At 51.7% G+C, this 20,614-nt stretch overlaps 1 long non-coding RNA gene across 1 annotated transcript; it reads left to right on the top strand.

Moving 5' to 3' along the window:
* The first annotated feature begins 506 nt into the window (after positions 1 to 506).
* On the top strand, positions 507 to 20,409 carry LOC309581723. Its single transcript, XR_014227055.1, has 3 exons — positions 507 to 1,395; positions 2,469 to 2,575; positions 20,208 to 20,409. It is a non-coding gene; the product is annotated as an uncharacterized lncRNA (long non-coding RNA).
* The last annotated feature ends 205 nt before the right edge of the window (positions 20,410 to 20,614 follow it).

Consider the following 20,614-nt stretch of genomic DNA (forward strand, 5'->3'; position numbering starts at 1 on the left):
GCACAACTCCTGGCTCAGCACTTGAACGTGGTGCAATAAAGTTCTTGCAGTAAAATCTCTTTTTCCTCTGCCTCTCGATGCTTTTATTGCAGCTCATTAATGGGGAATAATCACCTTTAATTAGGTTTAATTATCTCCACGAGTCGTGGTTTGGAATTGCTGCTGGAAAAAGCTGTTTTTAACAGGGAAATAGGAACAATTCTTTTCCTTTCTTCCTTTATCTTTTTAAAAATTAAAAAAAAAAAAAAAGGTGTAAACTTACCTTGAAACAAACCAAACAACAGCTCTGACCTTTCCCAAGAGCTGTTGCCAAAACTTTTCTGGACACCTGGCAGCACCTGAATGGGGGGATTGTTTTGGGGTGACAATAGGGGAAATTTGGGGTCCTGGATCCCAATATTTTCCTTAGCACTGGAATGCCGTTTGTTGAATTTATTTCAATAATTTCAGGTTCTTTTTTTAATTATTTTTCCTTACAGAAGTTGATCTGGATAATTCCTTTAAATAATTCCTTTAAATAATTCCTTTAAATAATTCCTTTAAATAATTCCTTTAAATCATTTCAGGTGCTTTTTTTGCCCCTGGGTTTTCACAGATAATGATCAGCTTTGCTCTGCTGCCATCAGAGAAATCTCCTTGCAAATAGGTGTTGGATTTCTAACATTTATCAGATTTTTCCCACTCCCAGAACAAATTTTTAGTCCCTGTTGGTTGTGAGAGAACAAAACCTTTGGGAGGGGAGGCTGGAAGTTCCAGCTCCTCTTTTTTAGCTTTTTTTGGGGTTTTCTAACACCAAACTCTTGTTTGTTTTTCAAAGTTTCTGGTTTTTTTTTTTATTACCACACCCTGAAGTGAAATGTCCTGCTGATTAAAAGCTAATTTAGGATAAAAATTAGCAGCTCCTTAATTGGAACGGAGATCTTCCTGTGTTGATAGGAGTCACTTTTTCCTCTGGATGATTTTTTTCCCACCAAAATCCAGGCTGGTGCTGGAATTGGAGATAGAGCTGTGATTAAAGTGTTGTTTCTATCACTTAAAATGCTGCTTTTGGAGCAGTTAAGGATGATGGGCACAGGAATCGCTTCAGAGAATTCCAGGCTGCATTGGCTTGGGAGAGAACCTTAAGGATCATCTCATTCCAGAGGCTCCAACCTGGACACTTCCAACCTCACCACGGCCCCAGGATGTTTGAAAAGATTAGAAATTCCTGAATTTCACTGGAACTCTTCAGCCCAGCTCTGTGCTAAATGACTCCTGATCTCTGTGCTTCTGGTGTCCTGCATTGGGTGGATTTGGGGGGTCACAAACGATCCCAGAACTCCTCCAAGTGGAAATGTCAGACATTCCTGCCTGCACGTGGATTGATTCCTCCTGAAATCCCAAAGGATGCACCAGGTAACATTTCCACAACCCCTTTCAAGCTCTCCAGGGGTGATTTAGACTGAAATATTCCTGCAGGACCCCAACTCTTTGGGATGGAGTGGAACCTTAGGCCCTTCCCTTGTTTTAGCTGACCTTAAATCCTAAATCAGCGAAGAGGAAGTGAAATTTTAACTCTTTTCCATGCCACAAATTCCCTCTGGATCCTGCTGCTGCTGACCTGGGAGACATCAACAGGAAAACTGGGAGCCTCACAAAGTTTGGGAATTTTTGGGATCCCTTGCCACGCTGTTCCCTTTGGAGCATGGAGCAGAGCCCTTGTGCCAGGGTGGGGTTGGTGCCAGGTACTTTTTGGGGTCACCAGCCAGGATTTTGTGTCTTGGAGCAGCTCTGGGGGAATGTGGAGGCTGCCAGGGAGATCCTTTATTTTTCCTTTTTTTTCCTTTTTTTTTTCCTTTTTTCCCCCTTTTTTTCCCCTTTTTTTCCCCTTTTTTTCCTTTTTTTTACCCCTTCTTTTCCCCTTCTTTTCCCCTCCTTTTCCCCTCCTTTTTCCCTCCTTTTTCCCTCCTTTTCCTTTTTTCTTCTTTTTTCCTTTTTTTCCCCTTTTTTCTTTTTTCCTTTCTTCTTTTTTTTTCCTTTTTTCCTTTTTTCCCTTTTTCCTTCATTTTTTCCTTTTTTCCCTTCTTTTTTCCTTTTTTCTTTTTTTCCCTTCATTTTTCCTTCATTTTTTTCCTTCATTTTCTCTTTTCTTTCTTTTTTCTTTCTTTTTTCTTTCATTTTTTCTTTATTTTTTCTTTATTATTTCTTTATTATTTATTTTCTTTATTCTTTATTTTTTCTTTATTATTTTTTCTTTATTATTTCTTTATTTTCTTCTTTATTTTTTTCTTTACTCTTAATTTTTTTTCTTTATTTTTTCTTCATTATTTTTTCTTTTTTTTTTTTCCTTTACTATTTTTTCTTTATTTTTTCTTCTTTTTTTCCTTTTTCCTTTTCCCCCCCCTTTATTTTTTTCTTTATTCGTTCTTTATTTATTCCTTATTCTGGAGGGGAGCTGGGATTTGAGGTGTCTCTGCCCTCTCCTACAGGGCTGAACTCTACACATGGAGAAGGAAAACTGGAGCCAGCTCCAAGGAAAATCCCCAATCCGAGCCTGCAGATGGATTAGAAGAGCTGGAGCAGGGAAAATCGCCAGGTAAGGAATTCTCTGTCCAGAGGGAGGGAATCTGCTCCCAGGATATGGAAAACCTTCTGGAAGGGGGGAATCTGGGAATTTGGAATGTGCTGCCTCTGTGGAGAGAGGGAATCTGCTCCCAGGATATGGGATGTCCTCTGTGGAAGGAGGGAATCTGCTCCCAGGATGTGGAAAACCCTCTGGAAGGAGGGAATCTGCTCCCAGGATTCCCTCTGCGTTCCCTAAAGCCTCCTTTCCAGGGAGTTGCTGCTGGCTGGAATCCTTCCCTGAGGGGATTCCCTTGCTGCCAGCGCCCTGAGGGGCCGCATCCCGAGGCCATCCCGAGGATGGGATGCCGTGGGAGCTCCCAACATCTGGAGCGTTTGCTGGGAACGTGGAGCCCAGCAGGAATCGCTGGCTGCAGAAACCCCCTGGGCTGTGGGACTCGTGACCTTCCCGGGCTGCTGCTTGGTGGCTGTTTTCCCGTTGTTCCTGTTCTCCAGAGGTTATTCCAGCTGGCTGGGCTCGGTGCTTTGGGGTCCCTGTGGAGAATTCCACAGGCAGAGGCTGCCTCTCCTCTGCTGGGTGATTTATTGGCGTTCCAATTCCCAACAGTGAAAGGGAAGAGGAGATTCCAGCGTGGAATAGAAATGGCTGGAGCAGGGATCTGAAGTTTTCCTGAACCCGTCAGGGCCCTGGGGGGAAATGTTCAAATGTTAAAATACTGAAATAGCAGCAGTGTGTTGACATCTGATCCTGGCTGCTGGAGTTCTGGGAGAGCATCCTGGTTTTCCAAGGGCTCGGATGGGATCGATGTGTTCCCGAGGAACGCTTCAATCCCATCCTTCCAGCGCCTGGCAGGGAGGGGAGCGAGCTCTGCTGGGAGATCACTGACAGAGAGGCAGGGAGTGAGTCAGAGCCTTTCCTGACATCGCATCAGGAGCAGGGCAGAGAAAAATCGGGATTTGATGGATCCCAAGGGATGGAGGGGCCGGCTGGGGCTTTGGAGTGTGTTGGGCCCAGGGACTGCAGCAGCTCGGAGCGGGGATGATCCATGGATTTCTCCCCTTTCCTCCTCCCTGGACAGCAAAAACAAGGTCAGAGAATCCCATTAAGGTTGGAAAAGGCCCCAAAGGACGACGAGTCCAACCTTTGATGGATCAGCTGGACCTTGTCAGCCACATCCAGCCGTGTCTGAAACTCCTCCAGGGACGGTGACTCCACCAATTCCTGACAACCCCTCTGCGGAGAGGATGGAGGGGAACAAAATACTGCCGGGGGAAAATCCAGAGGAGTTTTGAGAGCTGCCTCATCCCCAGCTTAATGCTAATTCCAACCTTCCCAGCTGTTCCTGCTGCTCCTGCCCGGCTGGATGAGGGACAGGGCCGTGGTGGCACAGCCGGGATTTGGGATGCGCTGCCGGTTCAGATTCCTGACACCCGGGGTTCAAAGTCGGTGGAGTGGCGCGAGGAAAAACAGGGATTCTCTTAAGAAAAACCGGGAATGTTGGCAAGGAAACCGCTCTGCCAGCGTGGCACAGGGAGTTGTGTGTGTGCACATGGGATGGGGACTGCAGGGTTCGCTCAGAGCTCCCTTCAAAGCTTTGTGTTCACTGCTGGGGATCCATCCCAACCTGCTGGAGTCGTTTTGTCCCTTCCTTAACGAGCCAGCCGTGCTTCCCTTTCTCCACAGCCAGCCTGGAATGTTAAATGGAAAGGGTCAGGAGGGAGGTGACAGAAATCACAGCTTCGGGAGCGGGGATTCTTTTAAGGAGAGTCCCTTAAATCCAGACAAAAGCTCTGCGCTTCCAGCGAGCTCCTCCCCAGCCCCAAACCCATCCCGGCTCCGACATTCCCGTCTTTGTCCCTTAATGATGGCAGTGAATTCAAACACCCCGGGAGGGCTGGGAAGAGCTGCCAAGTTCCTGGGATGCTCCTGCTTCGACTCCCCACGTGTTCGAGGCTCCCGGAGCGATGAGGGAGCTGAGTTTTCCTTGGGAGCTGAGATTCCCACACATTCCCATTATCCTGGAACCGGGTGTGACGGCTGAGCTGTGGCTGTTTCCTGGTTACCAGGTAATGGCGCTGTCCCAGGTGAATCCCGTGTGCCTGCAGAGCTGATTTATCACCCGCCTCTCCCGTTGGAAAGCTGGATCCAAGATTTCCATTAGTTCCGTGGCCTCGGTGAGGAATCAAAGCAGGGCAGCGGAATTGAACTGTTGGAATTAAAGCGGCTTTGAATTAATTCTGGTGCTCGCAGAGCTGGGGCTGCTGCACAGAGCAGGGCTGGGAGGCTCTTCTGGGCAGCTCTTTGTCACTTGTCACCTTCCCCTGCCCCGCAGCTGGGTGACAACTGAGCCAGAGCCTTCTCCGAGCGTGGATATGTGGGAAATTCCTCTGGGAGCAAAGTCCCAGGCGGCTCTGCCGTGCTGCTGGCACTGCCCTGCTGTCCCCTGTCACCCTGCGGTGTCCAGGGAATCGTGTTCCAGCCACTGGGAATTCTGCCCTTGGAAGCTGCAGCGATGGCAGCGCTGCTTCCTTGTGAGGCTGAGCTTGTCCCTCCCAAACAAATCAGCTCTGAGGCAGGGCTGGGAGCTGGGAATGCTCTTCCCAGCTCTCCTGTTCATGGATGGATGCTGTGTGCACTGGAATTACTCCACCTGCTTGGTGCTGATGGGTGGTTGGGATCAGAGCAGCCGGTGACATTTTTCTCCAGGCTTATCTCTGGGGGACAGAGCCAGGCCTGCCACAACCTGGAGCAGAGGACAAAGCTGTGGTTGTGCAGGGCCAGGAGAAAGGAAAAGCCCAGGGGATGGGCTGAGTGCTGTGTGTGATATCCCTGCTCCATCCCCGTTCCCATCCCCGCTCCATCCCCGCTCCATCCCCGTTCCCATCCCAGCTCCATCCCCGCTCCATCCCCGCTCCATCCCCGTTCCCATCCCAGCTCCATCCCCGCTCCATCCCCGCTCCATCCCCGTTCCCATCCCCGCTCCATCCCCTGCTCCATCCCCGTTCCCATCCCAGCTCCATCCCCGCTCCATCCCCGTTCCCATCCCAGCTCCATCCCCGTTCCATCCCCGCTCCGTCCCCTGTTCCGTCCCCAGCTCCATCCCCGCTCCATCCCTGCTCCATCCCTGCTCCATCCCCACTCCATCCCCGCTCCATCCCCGCTCCATCCCCGCTCCATCCCCGCTCCATCCCCGCTCCATCCCCATTCCCATCCCCGCTCCATCCCCATTCCCATCCCCGCTCCATCCCCGCTCCATCCCCGTTCCCATCCCAGCTCCATCCCCGCTCCATCCCCGCTCCATCCCCGTTCCCATCCCCGCTCCATCCCCGCTCCATCCCCATTCCCATCCCCGCTCCATCCCCGCTCCATCCCCGCTCCATCCCCATTCCCATCCCCGCTCCATCCCCGCTCCATCCCCGTTCCCATCCCCGTTCCCATCCCTGCTCCATCCCCGCTCCATCCCCGTTCCCATCCCAGCTCCATCCCCGCTCCATCCCCGCTCCATCCCCGTTCCCATCCCCGCTCCATCCCCGCTCCATCCCCATTCCCATCCCCGCTCCATCCCCGCTCCATCCCCGCTCCATCCCCATTCCCATCCCCGCTCCATCCCCGCTCCATCCCCGTTCCCATCCCCGTTCCCATCCCCGCTCCATCCCCGCTCCATCCCCATTCCCATCCCAGCTCCATCCCCGCTCCATCCCCACTCCATCCCCGTTCCCATCCCCGTTCCCATCCCCGTTCCCATCCCCGCTCCATCCCAGCTCCATCCCCGCTCCAGCATTAATGCAGGAACTCAAGGTCAGAGGCTGCCCAGCTCTGGGAGCTGCAGGCACAAAGAGCCTGGAGGAAAAGGAGAAGGAAAGGTTTCATTCTTTATCTCCTGGAGCCGTGTATCGATTATCCCTGGCGTCTCAAAGCCTGTGATGGGAATGGGTTTTTCTTTTTTCTGCTCTTTTAAGAGAGGTTTTGGCATCTCTCGCTGGTGGCGTGGCCTGGGACAGGGGAGAGCCAAGGGCAGCAGCTTCCCTGGGATCTCAGGTGCTCCTGCTGGCGCTGCTGAGGCAAATGGTGCTGCTGATGGGAATTTGGGAAGGCTGCTGTGCTCTGCTCCACAGGGATCGGAGAGGAATTGGAGCCCTGTGTGGCAGGGAGTTGTCATGGGGTTAAGAAAACGGGGTCAGCTCTGAAACAGAAGGGTTGAAAAAGCCAGTTTTGTCGGGATTTTGGGATGAGGAGCTGCTGTCAGCCTGGCTCTGCTGCAGGGTCCTGTTGTGACGCTGTCACAGCCTCATCACCTCCTCCTGGGGCTGTTTGGGATTGGTGTTCCCCATCCTTATCCCCTGGAGGGGATGCTCCTGCACCTCCTTGGGATGGATCGTGGCAAGGCCCCGCTCCAACCCCATGGAAAAGCCCATCCACAGCTCCAGGAGAGCAGGAATTTCTGCTGAGCAGGGCAAGGGCTGAGCCTCATCCCAGCCCTGACTCCGAGGGGATCCCGTTGTCCCTGTGAATGGATCCTGCGGAGTGCAAATGGATCTGGGCTGCAGCACGGGCATCCCGCAGGACACTTCACACCCAGCCTGGCCTCAGCATTCCCTGGCCACCTTCCCGCTGCTGCCACCTCCTCCTTGGCCCAGAAACACAGCATGGAGAAAGCAGGAGAGGCTCAGAGGTGATTCCCAGGATCCTGGCCTCTCTGGGATAACAGGAGGCTGGTTCCACTTTGAGATCGTTGAAATCAATTCCTTGTTTTGGGGGAAAACCCTGCCCTGCTGCCTCCTGCTCCTTCCTGCTCTGTGAGCTCTGGGAATGTGTCCCTGTGGAAGCAGGAAAACTTTCCTCTGGAGCTGGACCAGGAGCTGGGCGCAGAGTTTTTTAAAGGAGCTGAGTTATTGCCTTTAACCCTTCCCAAAGTCTGGCATTCCTGACCTGCCTCAGGACCCTTCTCTCTGCACTGGCACCATCCTGCTCTTCCTCACATCCTTCCCTTCCCTGGAATCCCTTCCTTTTTTCAGTTTTACTCCCTGCAAAATCATCATTCCAGGCAGGTGGAGGCCTTGGATCATGAATCTCCTGAGTTTCCACTGCCTGAGCCCTACCAGAACCAACCTCCCCAAAACTGGGAATGGGATCTTTGGAGCAGGATGGGCTTTGATGGGAGCTGCTCCATCTTTTTCTCTTGCCATCTCTTCAGGCAGCTCCCTGGAGAGGAGCCTCATCCCTCTAATCCCAATGGAAAAACAACAGCTCCGTGCTGCTCCATCCCCTTTTCCTGGGGTTATTCCAGAGATCCCTGCAGTGCCCTCGCTGTCGCTCATCCGCTGGCAATTTTTGGTGCTGGGAATAAATGTGACCTCACAGGGATCAATCTCCTATTGGAAATGCAGTAACACAGCCAGGAATTGCTCTTGGAGTCAGGCTGGGAGGGCTCCTCGAGGCTTTAATGCAGCGGGAGCCTCTCCCTAATTGATGGGAGCTCCTAAAATCCGATAGGATCGATCCAGGGGCACGGAGGGAGCAGCATTAAATCCGTGCCTCCTCAGGACCTCCCAGGAGAAGGGCGAGAAATAGATTTGGAGCCTCCTGAAGTGATTTCCTGGCAGGACACAGAGCTCTGCCTGCTCAGTCCCATCCCCGTGTTCCCGGCGTGGCTCCACGCTCCATAAAATCCTCATTATCCCCATCTCCTTGGTGTTTGCCCCGGAGCTGAGGCAGCACAGGGGTGGCAATGGCCATCCATAAAGGCTGAGGGAATGTTCCCTGCTCGCCTGGAACCCAGGGAGAAAAGGGTCGTAAACCACCAGGGAATGTGTCATTCCCAGGGAATGGCAGAGGGTGACGAGCTGGGAGCAGCCAGGGCTGCCTCGGGTCCGGCTGTCCCGCTGTCCTCGTGTCCGGCTGTCCTCGTGTCCGGCTGTCCTCGTGTCCGGCTGTCCCGGCTGTCCCGCTGTCCTGCTCCCTGCCAGAGGGAGCCGCACGTGCCAGGGCTCGGAGCAGGGATGGGAGCGAGGGATGTGTCCCTTCCCTGCTTCCAAACTGCTCCCTGCCCCCTCTCTGCTTCCTAACTCTGCTCCCTGTCCCACTTTCCCTCTCCATTTCCCGTCCCCTCCCTGCTTCCCCTCTGTTCCCTCACTGTTTTCCAGGTCTTTTCCCTGTCCCCTCCCTGTTTCCCTTCTCCATTCCCTGTTCCCTCCCTGTTTCCCCTCTCCATTTCCTGTTCCCTCCTTGCTTCCAGGCTCTGTTCCCTGTCCCCTCTCTGCTTCCCCTCTCCATTCCCTGTCCCCCTCCCTGCTTCCCAGCCCTATTCCTTGTTCCTTCCCTGCTCCAAGTCCCCTCCCTGTTTCTCCTCTCCATTCCCCATCCCCTCCCTGCTTCCTCTCTCTGCTCCCTGTCCCCTTGCCGCTGGCACAGTGCCAGTCCCACCTGGAATTCCTGGGATCCCTCTCCAACCCCACCACACACACCCCGCACTTGCCCGGACCTGGCAGCACCGACCCTTCCCAAACCCCATCCCGGCCCCTTTTCCATGTGCTCTGCAAACTCCGCCTCAGGGATGAAACCTGAGGATTTGATGATGCTTTCCCAGCTTTTCCAGGAAGGGCTGTAGTAGGATGAGATTTCCAGGTGTTCCTAGGAATCTCCTGCCCTGGGAGAGAGGGATCAGCTCTCAGTGATGCTCCAGCTCTCCCATTTTCCTGGCTTCCGCTTCCTGAGTGACTTTTAAAAAGCTGTGGAGCGTTCCTGGAGTCACATCCTGCAGGGAACAGAGCGGGGTGGGAGCAGATCCTGAAAAGCCCTGGATGCGAGGGAAAGAGGGGGATTGGCCCGCGTGGGAAGGAGCCTTGGCAGTGCCACAAAGAGCTGGGAGAAAAAAACCGGGAATCTGCGATTTGTTTGGCGTTTCATTCCCGGTTTTCTCACATTCCTCCTCCTGACTCACAAACCTGCTGCTCTGCATTTCTGGGATTCATCCTGGATGTCCTGGAGCTCTGCAGCCTCTCTGGAATCCTGCTCCTCCCAGGATGGATCCCAGGGCATCCCTGCTCCGCAGGGAAGTTTTTTTCCCTTGGAAACAGCTGATTGCTGTTTAATTAACAGCACTTCCCACGTTCCCTGAGGCTTGGGAATTGTGCAGAGGAGCTTTTCTCCAGGATGCTGCTCTCTGTGCTTATTCCCTAAGCTGGGATGAGTCGATCCAAGGGGTTCCCGTAATTTTGGAAGTCGCCCTGGATAATCCACAAACACAGAAGGATCAGGAACAAATCCGTGACAGCGGGGAGAAAACAAAATTTCATCCAAGGTGGTTTTTTTTTTTTTTTTTTTTGATTCCATGGAGAAACTGATAATGAACCTCCCTTCTTCCCGAAGCGTTGCCATGGCAACCGGCGGGATGTGCCGGGATCCGGGGATGGATGCGAAGTGTCACCCGTGAGGGGAGTGGGGACAGCTGCTGCCTTCGGGGCACCTGGGATAGAGGGGCTCCGGCTGGAATAAAGGATTCCAGCTGGAATAGAGGGGTTACAGGTGGAAAAAAGGAAATTCCAGCTGGAATAAAGGGGTTCTAGCTGGAATAGAGGGGTTCCAGCTGGAATAATGGGGTTACAGGTGGAATAAAGGGGTTCCAGCTGGACTAAGGGGCTCCTGCAAAAGGATTCCAGCTGGAATAAAGGGGTTCCAGGTGGAATAATGGGGTTCCAGGTGGAATCAAGGGGTTACAGGTGGAATAGAGGGGTTCTAGCTGGAATAGAGGGGTTCCAGCTGGAATAGTGGGGTTACAGGTGGAGTGAAGGGTTCCATCTGGAATAAGGGGTTCCAGCAAGGATTCCAGCTGGAGTAAAGGGTTTCCAGCTGGAATAAAGGGGTTCCAGCTGGAATAGAGGGGTTCCATCTGGAATAATGAGGTTACAGGTAGAATAAAATTGTCCTGGCAGGAAATAAAAGAATTCCAGCTGGAGTAAAGGGGTTCCAGCTGGAGTGAAGGGTTCTATCTGGAATAAAGGGGTTCTAGCTCGAATAATGGGTTCCAGCAAGAATTCCAGCTGGAATAAAGGGGTTCCAGCTGGAGTGAAGGGTTCCATCTGGAATAAGGGGTTCCAGCAAGGATTCCAGCTGAAGTAAAGGGGTTCCAGCTGGAATAAAAGATTTCAGCTGGAATAAAGGGGTTCTGGCTGGAATAAAGGGGTTCCAGCTGGAATAAGGGGCTCCAGCAAGGATTCTGGCTGGAATAATGGGTTCCAGCTGGAATAAAAGGTTTCAGCAGGAATAAAGGGGTTCCAGCTGGAGTGAAGGGTTCCATCTGGGATAAGGGGTTCCAGCAAGGATTCTGGCTGGAATAATGGGTTCCAGCTGGAATAAAAGATTTCAGCTGGAATAAAGGGGTTCTAGCTGGAATAATGGGTTCCAGCAAGAATTCCAGCTGGAATAAAGAGGTTATTATCCTGCTCCAGCAAGGATTCCAGCTGGAATAAAGGGGTTCCAGCTGGAATAAGGGGCTCCAGCAAAAGGATTCCAGCTGGAATAAGGGGGTTCCAGCTGGAATAAGGGGGTTCCAGCTGGAATAATGGGTTCCAGCTGAAGGACACGCAGTGCTAATCCCAGTTCCCTCTCCATCCAGGCAGGAAGAGGCTCCCTGTGCTCCCTCCACCCCACAACAACCCCTGCGCGTTGCTGCTATTTGGGATTTTTGTTTGTTACCTTTTCCCCCACTCCCGGGAGGAGCTTTGGGATCAAACTCAGCACTTTAAAACCTTATCCCAGAGCCAGCTCCAGGTATGCAGGAGGGAATGGGAGGATGTGGATGGGATCCACTGGGATATGGATCCAAGTCCCTGCTGGGAACGGGACCGTGACGCTCTCGGCTGTCAGGGCAGTGCCACCGATGGGAACAGGGAAGGAGCCACTCAGGGAGGGCCAGACCTGCCTGGTACAGCTGGCAAAGCATCCAGGAACAGCTTTTTTCCTGGGAATGGCTGTCAGGAAGCAGCAGGAGATGGAAAGGAGCCAGCCTGGAGCTGCCTGGGCACGGCAGGGACGGAGCTAGGCCCGGGAGGCTCCCTGAGAGGGGAGGCAGCTTTTCCCTGGCTCTCGTTTTTCCAGCCTTTTCCTGCTGTTAAAACCTCCTGGATTCTGCTCCAGAGGCTGGAATTGCAGAGCTTGGAAGGGCTTGGGTGGGGGGGGGGGTCTCCTCTGTGCCTGCTCCGTGTTCCTTTGGCTGCGGGCTTGAAGATGGAAAATAAAAGCAGGGAAGTGGAGCAGGGAGAACTCCTCCAGGAGTCAGAAATCGGGAATCTCCCGAGGGATGTGAATATTCCTGGTTATTCCACAACCTGCCATCCTCCCTGCCCTCGTGTCCTTGTTGGTCAGCAGGGTTTGAAGTGGGAATTTGGGAAAAGCTCTTGGATCTCCTGCAGAGGCAGGAGCTGTCGCTGAGCCAGGGGCAGAGCAGATGGTGACCTGGTTTTGCCAGGGAAGGGATGAGGTTGGGAATGCACCGTTGGAAGCGGGATATGGGGAAGAGACAGGGCCTGGGATGCACAGGGATTCATTGCAGCCAGCTCAGCCCCGGTCTTTTGGAGAAATAAATCCTCGTGGTCCTTAATTTTTAACCCTGGGATTGGGATTTGTGTCTTTCTTGTGGAAGGATTGATCCATCAGGTGTTTGTTTAAGCTCCAACTGTTCCCACCAAAAATTCCAGGAGAAGTGGCCCTTCCCCAGCCAGACCCCGATTTAACATTCCAGCCCCATCCCTGAGAAAGATTTCCCCGGAACAGGCAAAATTGAGGATATTTTCCCGTTGTTTCCCCATGGACTGTTTCAAGCTGATTCCCTGTTCTGCCTGGGAGCATCTGTTTCTCCTTGGATTCTTGGATTTCTTGGCTCCAGGAGCTTCTCCCAGGAATTTGGCCACGTTTTGCTTCGTGTTCAAGCTTTGTGAGGGGTTCAGCTCCAGGGAAATGGGGCTTGGAGCTGCATTCCTGCTCCTCATCCCACTCCTGCCTTGGAAAGAACTCAATTCCTGGTAGTTTTTGCTGGAGCAGGAGGTGCCTGAGGCAGGAGGATCCTGAATCACCTGGAGATGTGGAGCTGGGAGGCGCTGGATGAGTTTCCCTGGGAGGGATTTGGCTCATTTGGAAGCATTTTGGGCACTTTGCTCCTTGCAGGGATAAGATTCACACTGGGATACTCGGTTCTCATTCCAACCAGGAATGCAAAACTCACAGGAAAAGGATTTCCAGGACTTTTTCAGGCTCTCCCATCCCTGGAAGTGTCCAAGGCCAGGTTGGAGCAGCCTGGGATTAGTGGGAAGTGTCCAGAATGGAACTGAACGGGATTTAATGTCCCAACCCAAACCATTCCATGATTCCCTGCTGGGAATTCTGCCCTGATCCCACAAAACCAGTGGGGCAGAGGGGCTGCCCCCCCACACCCAGTGGCCCAGCTCCCAGGAATTCCCAGACCTGGCCACGGGATGGATATCCCAGTTTATCCCAAGGGTGCTGTGCCATGGACAGGTTTTTGGGAGCCAGGGAGCGTTCCCAGGTCTGGGGAAGCAGGGAAATTCGGGAATGTTCTGCTGGCAAATGGGGATTTTTGGGAAGTAATAATGGGAGGCTGGAGGTGTTCCCAGCTCTAGAGAAGCAGGAAAACTCTGGAATATTCTGCTGGAAAATGGGGGTTTTGGGGAGGCAATAATGGGAGGCGGGGAGCATTTCCAGGTCTGGGGAAGCAGGAAAATGGCTGGAATGTTCTGCTGGAAAATGGGGATTTTTGGGAGGTTTCTGGGGGGTAATAATGGGAGGGAGGGAATATTTCCATGTCTGGGGAAGCAGGAAAACTCCTGAATATTCTGCTGGAAATTGGGGATTTTGGGGATGTAGTAATGGGAGGAAGGGAGGATTCCCAGGTCTGGGGAAGCAGGAAAATAGCTGGAATGTTCTGCTGGAAAATGGGGATTTTTTTGGGGTGTAATAGTGAGAGGCAGGGAGCATTCCTAGGTCTGGAGAAGCAGGAACACTCTGGAATAGTCTGCTGAAAAAGGGGGATTTTGGGGAGTTTTTTTGCAGATAAATAATGAGAGAGAAGGAGCATTCCCGAATCTGGAGAAGCAGCAAAACTCAGGAATGTTCTGCTGGAAAACAGGACCCGTGCAGAGCGAGAGAGAGAGGCTGAGGAAAGTTCTGGAAATCAGGGCAGGGAAAGCAGACGAGTCACTGGGAGAATCGGGGAAATCCCAGCAGGATTATTCCGAGGGGGAAAAATCCAGCAGGTGTTGGATCTCAGGAGTCACCAGGAACTTCGCAGGGCACCGACCTTGGCACAAAACCCCCTTGGGTTTGACGGGGTTTGGCTGCCGAGCCATGGGCACGGATGCATCCCTGTGGAAAGGCGGGGCAGGGGCCACCGGGCACGGGGCAGTGGTGGCCGCAGGGTGGGGGACAGGGCTCTGCCCGTCCTGTGCCACCCCTGGCTGGCACTCCGGCACTCCCAGGGCTTTTCCTGCCGCTCCTGCAGGGGATTTCAGGAATCCCCACATGAGGACGAATCCCTGTCCCTTTGCCGCCCGCTGCCAGCGCCGGTACCCCCCCGCCGTGGCCCGGATTTCCCGCAGGGAACGGGGAATGCTGGCAGGGATCCGGCTCCTCGCTGCTCTCGGTGGAAAAGTGTCCCTGGGTTTCGGGACAAGGGGACACTTGTGACATTTGCTGGCGCCGGGTGGCAGTGGGGGGACACGCCCTGCAGGGAGCAGTGGCACTGCCCAGGGCCAGCAGCTGGCGGCTGGCAATTGATGCCAGGTGATCCCTGTTTGATTCCAGGTGATCCCTGTTTCATTCCAGGTGATCCCTGTTTCTTTCCAGTTATTTTATCCCAGGTGATCCCTGTTTGATTCCAGGTGATCCCTGTTTGATCCCAGGTGATCCCTGTTTCATTCCAGTTATTTTATCCCAGGTGATCCCTGTTTGATCCCAGGTGATCCCTGTTTCATTCCAGTTATTTTATCCCAGGTGATCCCTGTTTGATCCCAGGTGATCCCTGTTTCATTCCAGGTGATCCCTGTTTCATTCCAGTTATTTTATCCCAGGTGATCCCTGTTTGATTCCAATTGTTTTATCCCAGGTGATCCCTCTTTGATTCCAGGTGATCCCTGTTTCTTTCCAGTTATTTTATCCCAGGTGATCCCTCTTTGATTCCAGGTGATCCCTGTTTCTTTCCAGTTATTTTATCCCAGGTGATCCCTCTTTGATTCCAGGTGATTCCTGTTTCATTCCAGTTATTTTATTCCAGGTGATCCCTGTTTGATTCCAAGTATTTTATCCCAGGTGATCCTTGCTTTATTCCAGGTGAAAATTGTTTATTCCAATTATTTTATCCCAGGTGATCCCTGCTTATTCCATGTGATCCCTGCTTTATTCCAGTTATTTTATTCCATGTGATCCCTGTTTCATTCCAGTTGTTTTATCCCAGGTGGTCCCTGTTTTATTCCAGGTGATCCCTGTTTTATTCCACTTGTTCTATTCCAGGTGAAAATTGTTTTATCCCAGGTGATCCCTGCTTTATTCCAGGTGATCCCTGTTTCATTCCAGTTATTTTATCCCAGGTGATCCCTGTTTTATTCCAGTTGTTTTATTCCAGGTGATCCCTGTTTGTTCCAGGTGATCCCTATTTTATTCCAATTGTTTTATCCCAGGTGATCACTGTTGTATTCCATGTGATCCCTGTTTTATTCCAGTTGCTTTATTCCAGGTGATCCCTGTTTTTATTCCAGGTGATCCCTATTTTATTCCAGTTGTTTTATTCCGGTTGCCCCCTGTTTCATTCCAGGTGATCCCTGCTTTATTCCAATTGTTTTATCCCAGGTGAAAATTGTTTCATTCCATGTGATCCCTGTTTCATTCCAGGTGATCCCTCTTTTATTCCAGGTGATCCCTGTTTTTTTCCAGGTGATCCCTGCTTTATTCCAATTGTTTTATTCCAGGTGATCCCTGTTTCATTCCAGTTGTTTCATTCCAGGTGCCCCCTGTTTCATTCCAGGTGATCCCTGTTTCATTCCATGTGATCCCTGTTTATTCCATGTGATCCCTGTTTATTCCAGGTGATCCCTGTTTCATTCCAGTTGTTTCATTCCATGTGATCCCTGTTTATTCCAGGTGATCCCTATTTCATTCCAGGTGATCCCTATTTCATTCCAGTTGTTTCATTCCAGGTGCCCCCTGTTGATTCCCAGTCCCATTCCCGGAACAGTTCCCATTCCCCACCCCGGTGCTGGCTATAAACAGATTCTCCTTAATCCCAAAAAGATCCCGCAGCGCCGCCGCTCAGGCGGATTAAGGGACTTTTGGGGGAATTTGGGAGGATGGAGGGATGAGCATTCCTGCTTTGAGCATTCCATGGAATTCCGCTGCTTCCTCAGAGCATCGTCCCTCTGGATGTGGGGTTTGAGTGCCCTTAGGTGCTCCCGGTGGGCAGAGGGGACCCAGCCCTGCTGGCACCTGCGGGGAAGCTCGGGAATGTTGGATAGAGCTGGGAAAAAGATGGGAAAGGGTGGCAGATAAAAGTCAGGCCCGTGTTTGCCTCCAAAGCTGTCCCACGGGAGCTTCCTGCCCGCTGGAATCGGCCTTTTCCAGCCCCATCGCCTTTCTCCTGTGTCCTTTCCGTTCTCTTTCCGATTTCTTTCCAGTTCCTTTCTGGTTTCTTTTTCATTTCGTTTTAATTTCATTTCGATTTCTTTCTGATTTTTTTCTGCTTTTTTTCCAAATTCTTTTTCATTTCTTTCTGATTTCTTTCCAGTTTCTTTCTGATTTCTTTCTGATTTCTTTCTGGGTTTTTTTCTGATTCCTTTTTCATTTAATTTTAATTTCGTTTTGATTCCTTTCTGATTTCTTTCTGCTTTTTTCCCAAATTCTTTTTCATTTCTTTCTGATTTCCTTCGATTTCTTTCTGATTTCTTTCTGATTTCTTTCCAGTTTCTTTCTGATTTCTTTCTGGTTTTTTTCTGCTTTCTTTTTCATTTAGTTTTCATTTCGTTTTGATTCCTTTCTGATTTCTTTCCAGTTCCTTTCTGATTTCTTTCTGATTTCTTTCTGCTTTTTTTTCCAAATTCTTTTTCATTTCTTTCTGATTTTTTTCTGATTCCTTTTTCATTTAATTTTAATTTCATTTTGATTTCTTTCTGATTTCTTTCTGCTTTTTTCCCAAATTCTTTTTCATTTCTTTCTGAATTCCTTCGATTTCTTTCTGATTTCTTTCCAGTTTCTTTCTGATTTCTTTCTGCTTTTTTTTTCTGATTTCTTTTTCATTTAATTTTAATTTCATTTTGATTTCTTTCTGGTTTTTTTCCAGTTTCTTTCTGATTTCTTTCTGGTTTTTTTCTGATTTCTTTTTCATTTAATTTTAATTTCGTTTTGATTTCTTTCTGATTTCTGTCTGGTTAATTTTAATTTCATTTTGATTTATTTCTGATTTCTTTCCAGTTTCTTTCTGATTTCTTTCTGCTTTTTTTCCAAATTCTTTTTCATTTCTTTCTGATTTCTTTCGATTTCTTTCTGATTTCTTTTTCATTTCATTTTAATTTCGTTTTGATTTCTTTCTGATTTCTTTCCAGTTTCTTTCTGGTTTCTTTCTGATTTCTTTCCGATTTCTTTTTCATTTCATTTTAATTTTGTTTTGATTTCTTTCTGATTTCTTTCTGATTCCTTTCTGATTTCTTTCTCGTTTTTTTTTCTGATTTCTTTTTCATTTAATTTTAATTTCGTTTTGATTTCTTTCTGATTTCTTTTTGTTTTCTTCCTGATTTCTTTCCAGTTTCTTTCTGATTTCTTTCTGATTCCTTTCTGATTTCTTTTTATTTTTTTCTGATTTCTTTTTGTTTTCTTCCTGATTTCTTTCTGATTTCTTTCGATTTCTTTCTGATTTCTTTCCAAATTCTTTCTCATTTCTTTCTGATTTCTTTCGATTTCTTTCGGATTTCTTTCGGATTTCTTTCAGATTTCTTTCTCATTTGGATGGATCCAGGGCTCCCTGGCCTTGGCAGAGGAATTCTCATCCTGAGGGAAGCTCTGGCTCAGCCCCCAGGGTCCCCAGCCCTGGGACAGCGTCACCTTCGGTGGCACCCAACCCAGCCAAGGTGCTCCTCCTCCCCTTGAGCTCCCCTGTCCCGAGCATCCGCCGGGAATTGTGCCGGGATCCGCACTCCCAGGAAGTCTGGGAAGAGCTGCCATCAAGTCCTGAGGGTCCCCAAGGGGGACGTGGCCACCAGCACGGGGCCACAGGTGGTCCCGTGCCACCAGCCCTGGCAACCGGCAGCATTTTGCTGCCCTCTAGTGAGGTCTGGCAGCCCCCAGCGTCCCTTGGGGGGGTCCCCACGGCACCCCCAGCTCCTTTTGGGGACCCTTTTGGGGACCCTGAGGGGTGGTGGCGCTTGGTGATGGTCCCTCCGTGTCCCCCCCCGCAGGACGAGTGGCCAGCTTTGACCCCAAAGCGGCTGTGCCCCCCCTTTCCCACGCCCCCCTCGTGGCCCTGCCTTGTCCTGGTGCCACCAAGGTGCCACCAAGGTGCCACCAAGGTGCCACCTCCTGCCACCCCCTTCCCTCGGGATGTGCCCTTTGCCGAGCGGGCATTGCCCGGGCAGCTGCTGCGTGTAAATAACACTGATTAATTAAAAGGGAAATCAAATCTAGGCTCGCTTGTAATTAGATCATCCACAGGCCCCTGGCTTAATTAATTATGTTAATAAGGCCGGGGAAGGCGTGCAGGGGATGGGCACAGTAGGGGCTGGAGAGGGATTGGGAGCAGAGGGAATTTGGGGGGTGCTGAGCTCTGGTCCCCCACAGCAGGGACGTGACCCCGACCCCTGTCCCTGGTGTGGGGATCAGTGGGGCCCAGTGTCCTTTTCCAATCGTGGAATGATGGGAAATCCTCATCCCCATCCCAAGGGGGCTCAGCTGATGGGGTTTGAGCTCTTTTCTCCTGATCCCCCCAGCCCAGCTCGCCCTGGACCCCTCGCTGTGGTCCCTGAGCCCCACTCTGGTTCTCCAGCCTGGGACTGGGAGAGCCCCGGGACCTTCACCCCTCCTGCCCATCTGCAGAGCTCCCGGGGCTCCTGCAGAGCATCCCAGTCCTGGGGTGTGAAATATCCCAGTCCTGGGGTGTGAAATATCCCAGTCCTGGGGTGTGAAATATCCCTGTCCTGGGGTGTGAAATATCCCTGTCTGTCCTGGGATGTGGAATATCCCTGCCTTGTGGCACAGGGCATCCTTGCCCTGGGATCCCAGAGCATCCTGGATCCTGGAGTGCAGAGCATCCTTGTTCTGGGGTCAAGAACATCCTGACCTTGGAGTGCAGAGCCTCCTCGTCCTGGGATCCAGAGCCTCCTTATCCTGGAGTGCAGAGCATCCTTGTCCCGGGATCCAAAACATCCTTGTCTTTGGGTCTGGAGCATCCCTGACCCCGGAGTGCAGGGCATCCTTGTCCAGGGGTCAAGAACATCCTGACCCTAGATCCCAGAATGTCCCTGTCCTGGGATGCAGAGCCTCCTCACCCTGGGATGCAGAGTCTCCTCACCCTGGGATGCAGAGCCTCCTCACCCTGGGATGCAGTGTCTCCTCATCCTGGGATGCAGAGCCTCCTCACCCTGGGATGCAGAGTCTCCTCACCCTGGGATCCAGAGCCTCCTTATCCTGGGATCCAGAGCCTCCTTATCCTGGGATGCAGAGCCTCCTTATCCTGGGATCCAGAGCCTCCTCACCCTGGGATGCAGAGCCTCCTCATCCTGGGATCCAGAGCCTCTCACCCTGGGATGCAGAGCCTCTCACCCTGGGATGCAGAGCCTCCTTATCCTGGGATCCAGAGCCTCTCACCCTGGGATCCAGAGCCTCTCACCCTGGGATCCAGAGCCTCCTTATCCTGGGATGCAGAGCCTCCTTATCCTGGGATGCAGAGTCTCCTCATCCTGGGATCCAGAGCCTCTCACCCTGGGATGCAGAGCCTCCTCATCCTGGGATGCAGAGTCTCCTTATCCTGGGATGCAGAGCCTCCTCATCCTGGGATCCAGAGTCTCCTTATCCTGGGGTCCAGAGTCTCCTCATCCTGGGGTCCAGAGCCTCCTTATCCTGGGATCCAGAGCCTCTCACCCTGGGATGCAGAGCCCGCCCAGCGCTCCCACAGCAGCCGGGCCGTGCCGGCCGAGGCCGCGGGGTGCCGGCAGAGCTGCCCGCCCTGAGCAGCTCCGTCCCCGCAGGAGCATTTCCCAGGGGGAGAGGCTTTTCCCGGGAGGAGGAATTCCCTGGCAGCGGCTTCCCCGCGGCAGAGGGCAGCAGCAGGCTGGGCACGGGCACCCGGCACTGCCGCGGGCTTGGCGGGGCTGCGGGGCACGGGATGGGCACCCCCGGATGTGGATTTGGATTCCCAAATCTCGGATGATTTGTGGCAGGGGGATAATTCAGCGCCTGCAGTAGAACAGGGCTTGAGCTTCCCTTTCCTTTCTCTTCGCTTTTTCCCCCCGATTTTTCCTCTTTTCCAGCCCTGCATCCCAACAGGATGGGGTTGAGCTCTTCCCAAGCCCATCCCATGCTCCCGGCTCTCCATGATTCCCAGGAAAGGCGCTGGCGCGGCGTTTTCCTGCTGTTTGATGGTTTTTTTATCCCCCAGGGACACGCGGGGAAGCGCAAGGACAAGGACGCGGACATGGGATACGGGCGGATTCAGGATTGGAAGGATTGCTCCCTGGAGTTTTGCCGGGAAAACAAACCTGGAATTAACAGGTAATTGTTCCATATTTCCACCTGCCTTTAACTAAAATAATCCCAAATTACCGCCTCCCAGCCCAGCCTTTGCTCCAACTTCCAGAAGACTCCGGAACGGCGACTTTATAGCCCAAAACTCCATAAAACCAGAGCTGGAATTACCTCGTTCTCCTGGGGAAACAATTCCAGGTTTTATCTGTGGATATTAAAAGGGGATGATTGTTCCGTGTAGTTAAATATTTTCCTTTTTTTGTTGTTTTTTATATATGTAATTTAATCTTTATGGATCCGGACAATGCTGGCAGCCTCCCG

The sequence above is a fragment of the Coloeus monedula genome (genome assembly GCF_965178545.1).
Source record: "Coloeus monedula genome assembly, chromosome: 24".
NCBI lineage: Eukaryota > Metazoa > Chordata > Aves > Passeriformes > Corvidae > Coloeus > Coloeus monedula.